The following is a 14,325-nucleotide window of genomic DNA, read 5'->3' on the forward strand; positions in this document are numbered from 1 at the left end:
TTAACCTATTGGGGATCACATCCCAATAAAAATGTTAAGCTCTAACTAAGAATATTAAATGTACAGTCATGCACCACTTAATGATGGGGATCCATGCTGAGAAATGTGTCATAAGGATATTTTGTCATTGTGTGAACATCATAGAGTGCACTCACATAAATCTTGATTGTATAGCCTCCTACTGTAATTATATGTGCTCTACTTTTATGTGATTGGCAGTGCAGTAGGTTTGCTTACACCAACATCACCATCGATGTAATTTGTTGCACTATGACTTGATGACGGCTAAGACATTACTAGGGGATAGATATTTTTCAGCTCCATTGTAATATATTTTTTTAAATGTATCACTTATAATACAGTTCTGTAAAACTGGAAGAACTGTCAGGGAAAAGGGGGGGGGGTATTACCTTTTATTGACTGATCATTAAGGAAGTTAAGAGAAATAAAACAAAAACACAATAAAATGTTTAAAACATTAAAGAACATTTTCCAGGTACACATTTTATAAATACAAAGTGGATTCACCAATTACTTCTAATTCTAAATAAATACCTAGTTAATAAACTCAGACTTAATACCTCAGCCAGCACTGGCACAGCACTTCAAGGATGTAAAATTGGATTCTTTCATGTGTACAGTAGTGTTGAGAGAATGTGCTCATTAAAAACTCTTTAGACATATACAATTTCTTTCTAAACTGTGCTATAAAGAAGATTTATCTGTGTAGATTAATCTCCCTTAATACCACACTAAGAAAAATCATCAATGACAAAATAAATCATAGATGAAAAAAATATTTTCCAAGATATTGGGACACATGAATTATCTCAAAATATACAAAATCCTCTGCCAACCAGTACTGTATCCAATACATCTACCAAACTTATTAGATACTAAACAAAACTGTAGCATAGGAAATCTTTTCTACATCCTTCTGAAAGTTTAATATTAAAAATGAGAATATAGTGCAAGCCACACTTCAAAGTTGTCAATCAGTTGTTATTGCTGTATGCAACATATGTCTATGTCCACTTTATAGCATGATTTAATGTTCCATTTGCATGAACCATTTGTTTTCCTCAAATTTTTGCAGCCAGCGGTGAGCTAACTTGATCCACGTTCCCAGGTGTGACATGAAGTCCAAGTTTTTAAACATGAATATAGAAAATGCTTGAAGCCCTCATTCCAGCTTTTGCTTCACTTGTGTTATGAAGGTGGTACTCAAAGCAGTTCAAAAATATTAACTCAGTATCCTCAATAAACTCAGATGCTAATTAATATTCATACTTGTTCAGTTTTTTACAAATTATATTCAAGGCAATGGGTTTTTTGATGATGTCATAATAGTCTGGGACTTGAATTTTATAAATGAGTTTGAAAAAAAGCCAGCTATCATCATGCCATACCAATTCTACAAGTTGTTCAAAAGCAGACAATTCACAAACTCCCCCTGTCTGCCTGCACTTCCTTGGTTCAATGTCATAGAAGATGATTCTGTAGATTGTCTTTTCCTATCTCTTCTCTTGGATTCACTACCTTGGAGAGAAAGTTTTGAAGCAACATTTAGAGAACTTGACTGCTCACTGGACTTTGTGGCAATGACTCTAAAGATAGATAAGTTGGAACTTATGGTATATTAGCACTTTTCCTGCCTCTGCATTTTCTACAAAGACTAAGTAGTTCCACACATATATCTATTTGCAAGGGGCCATGACTCTGGCAAGTAGAACAACTAGCAATTCTTAAATATTTAGAAGCAAATTTTATCTTTCTTATGCTTCTACCAGTAGTTTTAGAAGAAACAGCTGTTTTGGGTATACTCTGCTCATTCCTTGAAGTATATTTTCTAGGATCTTGTTGGACATGAAAAAGAAGAGTTACGTTTACTTCTTATTTTAATTGGCAATCTAATTTGTTATCTTCCTTGTTTTGGTGGACTGACTTATTTCTCTTCTTGAGAGTCATCATCTTGTTCTATCTCATACTCTCTCTCCTCATTTTTACCCTCTTCATCATCAACATCAACTTCATCATTCTCACATTCCATACTGTCTTCCATCTTTCTATCACTTTCCAAGGATTGTCTCTGTATAGAGGAGAGTCTTCTAGAACATTTCTTTGGCCAATATTATGGACAAAATCAATCTCCTTCAGGCATTGTCTTGAGCTTGGGTTGAACACAGTAGGTATGATGACCCAGATCACAGCCATCACAAAGTACCATGTTTCCTGCATCACCCTTCTTTTGGACATCTTATAATGAACATGCAGTATAGATTTAGACCATGTCAACTATGATCCAAGGTGGATAGGTGAATAAAGACTTGGAATAGAAGAGCAGAAGAAAGAATAGACTCTCTCCAATGGTCCAGAACTGTTTTATCAGAACTCCCAGTGGCATCAAGTGGAGCTTTGAGAAAATGCCACTCATTGCCCTGCTCTATTTGAAAGAGTGGCATTGCCAGATGACAAACTATTTTTGCTCACTGATTGCAATGCATTTGTATTTGTTGAGACAGTACTTGAAATGTTTGTTTTCATGCCAAAAAGTATGTCTTTTAATATGGCTTTTGCTTGCTCATCAATTTATATCTCGTCTATTTCATTCACAGTTTTAATTATCCCATTTCCTTGTTTTCTTTACTTCACAGCTCATATCATCCATTTTCTAATGCTGAACTTACATGTGTCGATCTGCAACATTTATCACTCCTAATGTTTCTTGGTAGATTCTGCATTCAGTACATTAAAAAAAAATCTCTCAGTCTCAATTCAAGCTGCCTCTCTGAAGACATCTGAGGTGGATCATATGCATTGGAAGCTCTTTCCTGAGTATATGTAGGTTTGTTATCAATTTGAGATTTATCTGACAAATGAAATTTCTCTTCAGAAAAATGGGCTAGCTGTGCATATAGTCTGTTCTTCTTTTGTAACAAAGGTGTGTTTTTTTAAGGCACTTTCTCTATGTCCTCTAGAATTAAGAGCTTTGATAAGCTGATCTAGCTATTCACAAGAATTGTAAAAGCACCACTGATTTGGCTTAGGAACTGGTTTTGGTAGCTGCACAGAATCATCACATGAACCTTGGTCAATGTTAGAGGTAGATTCAGACACCAAAGATTCTCCAGTTTTAGTGGATGCCTAAGCATTTTGAGAATGTGTATTATTCTGATGAAGGTCTAGGCAAACACATGTCTTTAGGGAGACCAGAATAATCTGCTTCAATAAACAATCTGGGAACAGAAGGGAAAATCCAATATCACCTGTTTATATGTGGTCACGGCCCAAGTTTGGAAAGATATTGATGCATGCTATGGCACTTTGGGTTATTCTAAAAGCTCTTTCTCTTTTTGTTAGTGTTCCTGTTTAAAGCTTCTTCCTCATCAGCAGTGAGTCTCTCTTGTTAAACACTTGATCTCTTCTTGCATTATAAACTCTTTAAATCCATTTTTTTCCCTTTTCCCCATTCTGCTTCTTTTATGTGATCCTGGGTCACCTCATCTTCAATGGCCGTATCTTGATCTAGTTCCTTTTGCTCTATTTCTTTGCTCTCAGTGCTAGAATCAAAATCTTCCCTTTCTTCCTTCCCAATAGATATAGTTTCAGCTGAAGTTCTTTGCTCATCTTCCTTCAGTTTTACTTGTTTCTCTTTCATTTTTTTGTTTTGTTTTGTTCTTGCTCTATTATGAATTCTAGCAGCTGCTTCTCCCTTCTCCTTTTAGTTACTCTGCTTTTAACTCCTGGAATTCCTGCTTTGCCTGTCATAATATGTCAACATAATCTTCAATAAAATCCCTAGTAGGAACTAGGGACTGTAGTTTCCCACAGGGAGCATAAAGTATCTTCATTTGTTCTCCTGGTGTCAAATCATACACTGAAGTACTTGACAGTTTCTTCGCTCGACTGGGATTGCTTTAAGGAAGCTTCACACAGGTGTCATCTGTAGCACCAAATCCACCTCGGTTTTGATATCTTTATTTGAATTTGCTGATGTTACATCAGCAACCTGAAGCTCAGATGTGCAGTCTGAGGATTTCAGAAAGAGTGCAGCTACCAAGATCCACTCTTTTCAAACTGCAGCCCTAGTGCAACCGTGACCATGCAGCTGCCAAAGACGCAACTTCAGACAGTGCAGGTTTTGTGGAGTTGGCATGTTCATCCAGAGACCCTAGTCAACCTTTGGTGTCAGCATAAATGATGTTCTCTTTGGCCACTGCCTCTTCTTCTTCAGCTACTGCCTGGAAGATGGCAGCCAGGAAGAAAGAAAGCGATTCACATAGTCGGCCTTCACTGCCATTTCCTACAAGATCTTCCTCTAACACTTCTGGGTCACTCCCTCAGGACATTCATCTTGAAGATCAAAAAGTTCCCCAAATGCATTCAGGAACTCCAAAATCATCAGAGCATCACCAAATATTTCAGGAGGCAGTCTAGTTTTCACTGGCGTTGGTTCTGGAAATTTCTTAAGATCATCACATTCCATATCTTCCCTAGGTTTGCTCCACTGTTCTCAGTGTTCCATATATTTTCACTTTTCTTCACGCAACTTCTCTCTTTCCTACTCTAGGGATCACGTCCCACCACCACTTCCCCATCTCTCAGAGCTCGGGGGAAGTTTTTGATCTACTTTTGGCTCAGAAGTCCAATCCAATCTTATGAGACCACTGATCTATACGTAGTCCATTGCCTTACATGTCATTATGTGGCAAATAACTGCAGCGCCTTTTTTTGTTATTTCTTTCATTTAATCTCAGATAGGATTCATAAAAAGTTGACCATTTCAAGATATTGAAGTATGCAAGTAGAAAACAGAAATCTGGTATTCAATGGGATGCATGAACCCATGTAAAAATCTGATCTGAATACTATAAAATGTCCTGGTCAGAAAGACACTAACCACAGAGACGTTAAAAGCAACAGAATCTTATATAAGTAAGTATTGTTGTGCATGACAATTTATAAATAAAAATCATTCTGTCAGCTAGCTACTACTAAATTAATTTTGCAAACTAAAGGAAAACCAACAATTTCTGGGAAATCCCTTTGTTATTATCCAATGTGCCACTAGTTAGAAGAGTTGCTATCTCCTGCAAATATCCTTATAACTAATCCATCACTTGCTCAGCTGAAGCTTGAAGAGGTTGTCAGGATGAATGTAATGAGCTTCAAAAGCCTTCTCCAATAATCGGGAGCATCCCAATACATATTGGTACAAAGTCTCATTTGGAAAATGAAGAAAACTCAATCCACCCAAACAAAGGTTTCTCAGACATTTAACCTTTGTGTTGGCAGGAAGAAAACAATTTAAGCTGCATTTGTACCCTGTAACTGGCCTAACCTTATTGGAAGGTATTCACTAACAGAGCAGAACACCAAGACAGGATTTCAGTAAATGGCACATTATCTCATAAAGAGCTCTGCTCAAGGTAATTGATAAGAGAAAGACTTACTTAGAGCAACCACTCAAGATTATAAAAATCAAATCAATCTCATACTTTCTTTAAATTTTATTGATGTTTCTTTAACTTTCATATTTTATAACAAAACATCTCCAGGGTACATCATTTTTAACTTCTCTTTAAACTCAAATTTTATCTTCTTAATTTATTTTTTAAAAGAAAAGTGCCCATCAGAAGATGAATGGATAAAAAAAAAAGCTGTGATACCTTTACACATTGCATATTATGCAGCAGTTAAAAAAGAGGAAGGTCTCTTACCCTTTGAGAGAGCACAGAGGGACATGCAGAATATTATGCTAAGCGAAATAATCCAGTCAGGGATAGACAAGTATCACATGATCTCACTCATATGTGGAATCTAAAGAACAAAATAAACTGATGAACAAAATAGATCCAGAGAAATAGAAACATGGAACAGACTGTTGAATATCACAGGGAAGACAGAGGTAGGGGGTAAGTGGGAGAGAGATTAGCCAAAGGACTTATAGGTATACTAGAGGCCCAGTGCATGAAATTCATGCACTCGGAGAGGGGGGTGGGGTCTCTCAGCCCAGCCTGTGCCCTCTCACAGTCCAGGAGCCTTCCAGGGAGGTGGGAGAGGCTCCTGCCACCGCCTCTGCACTTGCCAGCTGTGAGCCCAGCTCAGGGCTTCTGGCTGAGTGGCATTCCCCCTGTGGGAGCGCACTGGCCACCAGGGGACAGTTCCTGTGTTGAGCATCTGCCCCCCGGTGGTCAGTGTGTGTCATAGTGACTGGTCATTCCACCATTCGGTAGATTTGTGTATTAGCCTTTTAATTACACTGAGTGGCCAGAATATTATGATCTCTGAACACATAATAACCTGGCCACTCAGTGTGTGTGTGTGTGTGTATGTGTGTGTGTGTGTGTGTGTGTATATATATATATATATATATATATATATATATATACACACACACTCACATATATACATACACACACATATAGTTTTATTGTTGAATGTATTACACATGTCCCATATATATATAAATAAATATATATATATATATATATATATACACACACACACACACACACACACACACACACACACACACATACACACACACACACATATATATATATTATATATTAGAGGCCTGGTGCATGAATTCATGCATGGGTGTTGTCCAGCCAGCCTGGCTAGGGGGAGGGGACATGGGAGGTTGGCCGGCCTGCCTGCTAGTCGAACTCCTGGTCGAGGGGACAATTTGCATATTAGCTTTTTATTATATAGATATAGGTTACCAGGTTATTATGTGTTCAGAGATCATAATAATCTGGCCACTCAGTGTATATAGGATATGCATAACCCATGGACATAGACAATAGTGTCCTGAAGGCCTGGGACCAGGGGAAGGAGCAGGGGTATGGGCTAGAAGGGGTCAATGGGGAAAACAAGGGGACATGTGTAATACATTCAACAATAAAGCTATTTTTTAAAAAAAGACTATAAGAATAAATTAATCTTTCTTTAAAAGTTATTATAATCTAATATAAAGAAGTTCTTAAGAGATCAAGAGATGTAAACAATATCTAGCTCTTGAATATCCAAAAAGATGATTTTGCCTTTAATGACTTTATTTCAGACATTTGCCAGTAGTTGTGGTGTTTGCACTAACTCATCCATACTTTATCCAATTTCTTATTTGGGTCGTGACATATACTTGCAAATAATTTTCAATCATCAACTCATTAGGTGCTCAATAATGATATCATTGATCTGTTGTGTTACTAACAGGGTTGAGAGTAAGGCATGGGATCATGTATTAGTTGTGTTTGTTTGTTGTGGTTTTTTTTTCCCTGTGTGAAGTTAATTGGAGTATGTATAAATCCCGTTCTCAACTTGGCCTCAAAACACACTTTATATCACCTCCACAGGAAACTCATTTTAGGCTTTGTAAACATACTTGTGTGATTTTGATGAGGTTATCATTACCATAATCATTATTATTATCTCCTATTAAGTTTCTGGAATACAAGGACATACTATCTCAAGACAGAAAGCTTTTAAATATCATTCACTATTTTTGTACTGTAATAATCACAGCAAATTCTGAATTCCAAGATTCTTTATATTGTCTGGGTTAAAATGCTTCTTAGGCACTTTGGTTAATAGTTGTCCTCATTTTTATAGAGATGTGTTGATAGCCATAAGCAACCAAATAAGACATTCTAAACACACACACACAACTAATAACTGCTTTGGGAATATATATAATGAATGGTATTTAATAGGTCTTAAGGAATAGATTTTCTTTTCCTTAAAACATGTATCTAGTCTAAACAGCTACTATATTGTACAAGAAAATATATCATATAGCAATAGTAGCCACATCATTCAGGGAAAAAAAATCTAATGTCCTTACTGAACTCTCTGCACCAGGATCCCCTCTTTGCCAATTAGTGCTGCATGTTGCCAACATAATTTCTCTGAGGCACAATTCTGGACATGTGCCCTCTCATTGCTGAAGAAATTTCAATAGACCCCTTTAGACAATAGACTGCTTTAGTCAGAATGCTGAAAAATTCTGGCATTCAAGTCCTTTACTGTCTGTTTGGTTGCCATAAGTTAGTCTTGGTTGGGCACTATTCTAGGTGCTGAGGATAGAACAGTAGAACAGTGAAGAGGGGTGACTGGAAAGAGTGTATAAATAGATGGCAAACATGAAGAAACATGAAATATTGTTCAGTGCTATAAAGGCTATAATATAGGATAATGCTATATAATGACATAAGAGGTGCTTCCATTATGTAGTCAAGGAAGGAACTATAAGAAGAAGAATTTTATGAGACCTTGATATAGGATGGCCTCTCTATAATTAGGGGTTAGAGGAAGACTTGTTTGCCCAGACCCATGGTCGGCAAACTGCGGCTCGCGAGCCACATGCGGCTCTTTGGCCCCTTGAGTGTGGCTCTTCCACAAAATACCACGGCCTGGGTGAGTCCATTTTGAAGAAGTGGCATTAGAAGAAGTTTAAGTTTAAAAACTTTGGCTCTCAAAAGAAATTTCAATCGTTGTACTGTTGATATTTGGCTCTGTTGACTAATGAATTTGCCGACCACTGGCCCAGACCTATCCTTTCAGACACCAATTCTTCCTTCACTGAAAACCCAAGCCCTAAACTGAACTGTGCTTCTCACCTTTCAATAAATGTGTTGTGTGTTTGTTCCCCTCAGTTCACTTGTGAACATTTTTTCCTATAGTACAATGATCCCTATTTTGCACTTAAGAAACCCTTCCTGTTTTCAGAAAGTAATACAACTTGGAGTCAACAAGACTTATAAAAAGTGCCTCTAAGGTGTATTCAGATTTAATTCTGTGTCTGGATATCAGATAGTGAGCTTGGATGAAAGATACACACACACACACACACACACACACACACACACACACACACTCACACACGTAGCAATAGCGAAGTAACAGAGATATGGACTCTTCCAGGTTCTTCCAATGCTAAAGTTGTGCCCAGTCCACTAGAAGGAGTCCAGTAAGCAGAGCATAAGCCAAGCATCTTTTCAAGAAGCAATGGATGGAGCAAAGCTTATCAGTGGGCATGCTAGAGGAAAAAAATGTTCTCATTGCCATGATTTTATAGAGACGATGAGCAATAAAATTGTATTTAAGAGAATGTTGTGTATTAAGATTCTTAATATTCTTATGCTAGTCAGAATGTGTTGCTTCTTGAATGTTTTAGTTCATATAACCTGTTTTTGTAAATCTATCTTAGAAATATTATATAAAATAAAAAAGTTGTAAATTTTCCTAGATTTGGTTGGGGGTATTAATTAAAGAAAGTTCACCCAAAGTGGCATCCATGGTTCATGATAAGGCAGTCAAGGAACACAAGAGCTGGAGTGTTTTCTTTTTCTCTTAAGATAATTCACATGCCATTTTCTAGTATGGTGACTCATTTATTCATTCATTCATTTGATAAACACTGAAGGCTCACTATGTGCAAAAATCAAATGTATTTTCTGGAGATCCAAAGGTGAGCAAAACAGATATTGGATTTTTATCTTGACTTTTAAATGACAAAGACCTTAACTTTAAGAATACAAATTTATGTTACTTGTTCACACACTCATTTGGCAAGAACTTAGTAAGTACTTTAAGGATGCCTGAGTAATAGAAAATGAAGAACTAGGATGAATGTATGCCTGGACCCAAGTGCTATAGAGAAATCCTAGGGACAGCTGCAGCCTTGCAATCTACTGTGGGAAAGGCTGGGCCATTCCTAGGAAAATACAATTTGGGGCAAGAACGAAGCTCTCCTAAACTTCACTGCTCAGGAAGGCCACAGCAGGAGAGAGAGCTAATCACAAGCCTAGATTCTTAGATGCTTTGTTGATATGCTTGTTGGAGGTACATTTTGACTTCCAGAAGGAATTTGTTTATGAAGAATGTTTTCCTCATCAAAGAAAGAAGCATTTGAGCAATTTGTTTAATTAGCAGTAAGATGCCTTCCAACAAAGCTATGGAGCCTTGTGCTTACTTTTAGGTTTCTAGTCCTGGGGAGTTCAAGTAGTTCCACTGACATTTTAAGTAGAATATCCCCAATCCCCAAATTATACAGCATTTAAACTAAAAAGCTAAGACTCATTATGACTGAACAGTTTATGGTATTACCCTTTGTTAACACAGCTAAGCTCTTTCACATGGCCTGTACATCTTAATATTATATTCTATTAATTACTAGTATGTCGACTTGCAAATGCAGAGAATGTTTCTCTACAAAGGCTATTTCCCTCGACTTTTCTTCCTGAAGGAAATGCATGTGGTAAGGGACAAGGTGAACTTTGTTATTGAAGGCAAGGAGTGGAGGGAAGGGGGGCCTGAGAAAGATTGATTGCAGCAACAAGAGCAGCTGTGGCTGCAAGCCTGACCCTGGAGAAGGGAAGGATGTCCCTGGGCATCGGCATGCCTGGGGCTGCTTGGGGGGCTGCTGCATCTTCATATCAGGACTTGTCCCTTTCTTAGGGTCTTGGGGAGCCGTGATTATATGCGGCTGCTGAATGCTTCTGAGAGAATGGTTTGCCCCCATAGCCGCTTTTGCTTCTCTACATGTAAAGGTAAAGTGTGAGCTTTTATACTCTGACTTATAAGCCATGTTATCCTGCGGTAAGCAGTTGTGGTTTTGCTGGTAGGGTTTTTCTTTTACATCATTGGTATTCCTAGCTGTAATCAGGTAGTTTAGACATGGGTTTCGCATACTGCCTCATTTACTACACCTGAATCTTAATATGTAACCCAATGCTGTTAATAGAGGGGTTTGCTTTTATTTCAGAATTTTCTACAAAATGATTCAATTCTTATGGAATTTACACCTAGTTATCTGCTTTGTATCTGATGGAAGATTCCAGGTACCTTACCACTGATACATTTGTTATAGTTAAGATAATAATGAGATCATATCATATACATATCAACCCAGAGAAAAGAGGACATTTATTTCCTCCATTTTGAAAATAAGAAGCTAAGATTCAAGACTGTTAGATGTTCACAGTATTACAACTAGAAACTGTAGAGGACTCACATGAAGTCTCCATGTTTGCCCTTGCTATATACCTTCTTCCTAAGACAGCAAGAGCCTCATCAGATCCCCAACTACACCATAGCAAGCAGTACATTTCTTCCTGTTGTGAACGAAAGGGAGCCATGTAGGCCTAACACCACTCTCATGAGGGATGTAGGCATACACTGGGCTCTTTCCCAGAACCAGCCAGCACATCAACCCCAGAGCAGTACCTGGTCAATGCTGACACTCTGGACCAGCAATTATACATCAAGTTGTCTCTGAGAAGCAGTTTGAATGTAGGTTTGGCAGTCCCTTTTTTAAAAAATTAAAGTCAAATATTAATGGAACACCCTCCGTGTCCAAGGACATGCTAGGTGCTCTCGATAAGAGGGAAGAACTGGAGGAACCAACAGTTTAGGAAATGAGACCAACATGTTAATTATGAAATCAGTTCCTAGCGTGGCATGACAGAAAGATAGTCAGAGACAGATAGATAGCAAGAGTGACAGACTAACAACCATTTATGAGAGTCATAAGCGGTTAAACTTCATGCCATTATTGACAGATTTACTACTGTGAATATTGCTGCTGCGCCTAGATGTTGTTGAATTCCAAAAGTCTGTGCATTCTCTCTCTCCTAAAGACTTGAATTTTTCTTCCTATTTGGAAATAAACCAATATGGCACAAAGTTCAGATTCCCAAGAGACTCGCTATAACCAAGCTTTGATTTCAGAGCTGACTTTTCTCTGATAAAATTAGATTATCTAAAAAATAAATTCAGCATTCACTGAGTTCAAACAGGGAAAGTTCACAGTAACCTCCTGATTGATGTTAAAGAAATGCCAATGGTTGAGGAGGTGGAAATAAAACTGAAGGTGGAAATGCAACATCAGAGCCTGGTGGGACTTGCCACGTTTTATTTTAAGCAATAAGTAATGAAGGGCAGTTCTCCAACCAGACCTGTCTTGCGGGCTACCAGTGCCGTGGGGAGGGGACAAAGGCGCAGTGGCCTCCTGCAGCACACCGCCTCACCCGCTTCATCAACAGACCTCGGTTTGCACTCAGCTCCACACCTCCCAGCTCCTTGCTGAGCTTTGGGTCATAAAGGAGCTTCAGTGCCTGGGCTCTGAGCAGGGATGCAGCACTTTTACAAACACCAGGAAAAGGCACTGCAAACCAAGAGTTTAACAAAAGTCATCTACCGACTGTAAGCCTAGAGATTTGCTGCATTTCACCCCGAGATGGAGGTATGCAAAGCAAATTGATGGAAATGTCGCATATTATAAATGTCATGATTTTCATTGTTGTTCTTCAACTTCATAATATAGAATGCACATGGGAGTCAAGGGTGAAGAAATTCAGAGTGTCAAGACTATTTCCCTAAGGCATTAAGGTCTAAAGTGGGACACTGTCATTGTTAGTTTTTGGTTCCTATGATATAATGTTTTTCTTATATTAAATTTTCAGAGTAAAACCCCCTATCTATCTATCTTGATGTAAAGCACATACCCATTTCATTACGATGAAGGTATACCAGAAACTTCTGGCTATCATGGCATCTGATCAATGATATAAAGAGATTCTGACCTTTCTCTCTGGAATTTCATGTGTATTGAAATATATAAAGTTAAACAGGAGAAGCCAGACTAAACAATACAGAGATAAAAGGCCAATGAAGCCTCTGAGATAAATGTAACCATAAGGGAAGAAGAGTCTGAATTTGTCTTTAATACTCTCTACATCAAAGTATTGGGGCAAAGGTAGTTTGGGTTATATGTGGAAAGTACCCACTGATATCATCCTAGGCATCATGGAAAACATCTCTGAGTGTGTGTGTGTGTGTGTGTGTGTGTGTGTGTGTGTGTTGCTGCATGTGTGAGACAATCTGGATGACAAAGAACTGTAATACTGGGGGCTCAAGCAGGTTTTGCTGTAGGAGTTCATTGATTAATCTTGGCACCTGGGTCCCTCACAGAGTCCTGGGAGAATCAGCAGAGACTCACATCAGCACTACAGAGGCAGCAAAGTGGCCCTGGGACTACAGTGATGCTATGCTACATGTGGGGCATTGCTTTATGTTGTAATGGTTTAATCAGTAACTCTAAGAGCCCAATTTAGGTATGATGGCCCTGGTAGTAACCAAGACCAGTTGACCACGAGGTCTCTGTCGTGGCAAATGACTTGGAGGAGCATGCCTGAGAACCCAATCTCACAGCAGATAACTTTCAGTACCAACGATGAAGGAATGGCATACTGGTCTTTTTAAAGAACCTTGAGGATCCATGGTAGAATTTGCAAAGAAACTGCAAAGGGAAAGGGGTGCACCAGCAGCCTGTGAGGTACTGCCATTTGATCATGCTGTGAAGTTATGCTACATTACAAATTGAGATCTGAGACTATATGCTATGGACTGAATGTTTGTGTCCCCAGCCACCACAATTCATATACTGTAGCCATAACCTCCCATGTAATGGTCTTTGGAGATGGGGCCTTTGGGAGGTAACTAGAGTTGGATGAGGTTACAAGGGTGGGGTCCTTATGATGGGATGAGTATCCTGATAAAGAGAGACACCAAAGAGCTTACTCTCTGTCTCTCCACATGAGCACAAGGAGGTCACCTGAGCCGAGTAGTGTTAAGACACCCAATCTGCAGTATTTTGTTATGGCAGCCTGAGCTAACTAAGAGACTAGAGAGAGGGAAAAAAAAGTGATTATTTACCTTACTTGGGCAAATGGAATTTAGAAAATTAACTGCAAAGCGCTGTGAAATTGGATTTGAATTTCTCTCTTACTTTGCTAGAGACTGACTACAAATTCTTTCCATAAAATCATTTACAATTTGCTACAAAACTCCACCACCTCCAAATGTTTTGAAATGATAATGAGAAAAGTTTGGCTTATGTATGTTTGGAAGCTTGGTAAACTGATTATTGTCACTGACTTCAAGTTTAATGCTCTTTTCTGTAAAGTCAGTTTTGTAATTGAGTTTATATGCATCATTCTTTACCATTTTTCACCCCTGTTTAAATTAGTTAATATGATGAAAGCAAAAATAAAACTAAAGGGAAAGAATACTGCTTATAGACTTGGAAAGACTTTGGGATACTTGAATATTCATTGGTGTTTCAATCAGACATAAGCAACATCAATAAACAAAGCATAATATTAATGCAGACTGTTTTCTACATTCTGCCTTAACCCTCCGGTCTGCCTTTCCAGGTCCTACAAAGTTTCATGTAAGTAATCCCCTACCAGAGTTTATCGTCTTGGCAAAGATTAATGACAACTGGAGAGTGTGCTTGCTCTGGCAATTGTTATTTAC

At 38.3% G+C, this 14,325-nt stretch overlaps 1 pseudogene; it reads right to left on the minus strand.

Moving 5' to 3' along the window:
- Positions 1–1,048: 1,048 nt before the first annotated feature.
- Positions 1,049–13,287, minus strand: LOC103294744 (bromodomain adjacent to zinc finger domain protein 1A-like; annotated as a pseudogene).
- Positions 13,288–14,325: the final 1,038 nt, after the last annotated feature.

Source organism: Eptesicus fuscus, chromosome 14 (assembly GCF_027574615.1).
Source record: "Eptesicus fuscus isolate TK198812 chromosome 14, DD_ASM_mEF_20220401, whole genome shotgun sequence".
NCBI classification, from domain to species: Eukaryota; Metazoa; Chordata; class Mammalia; order Chiroptera; family Vespertilionidae; genus Eptesicus; species Eptesicus fuscus.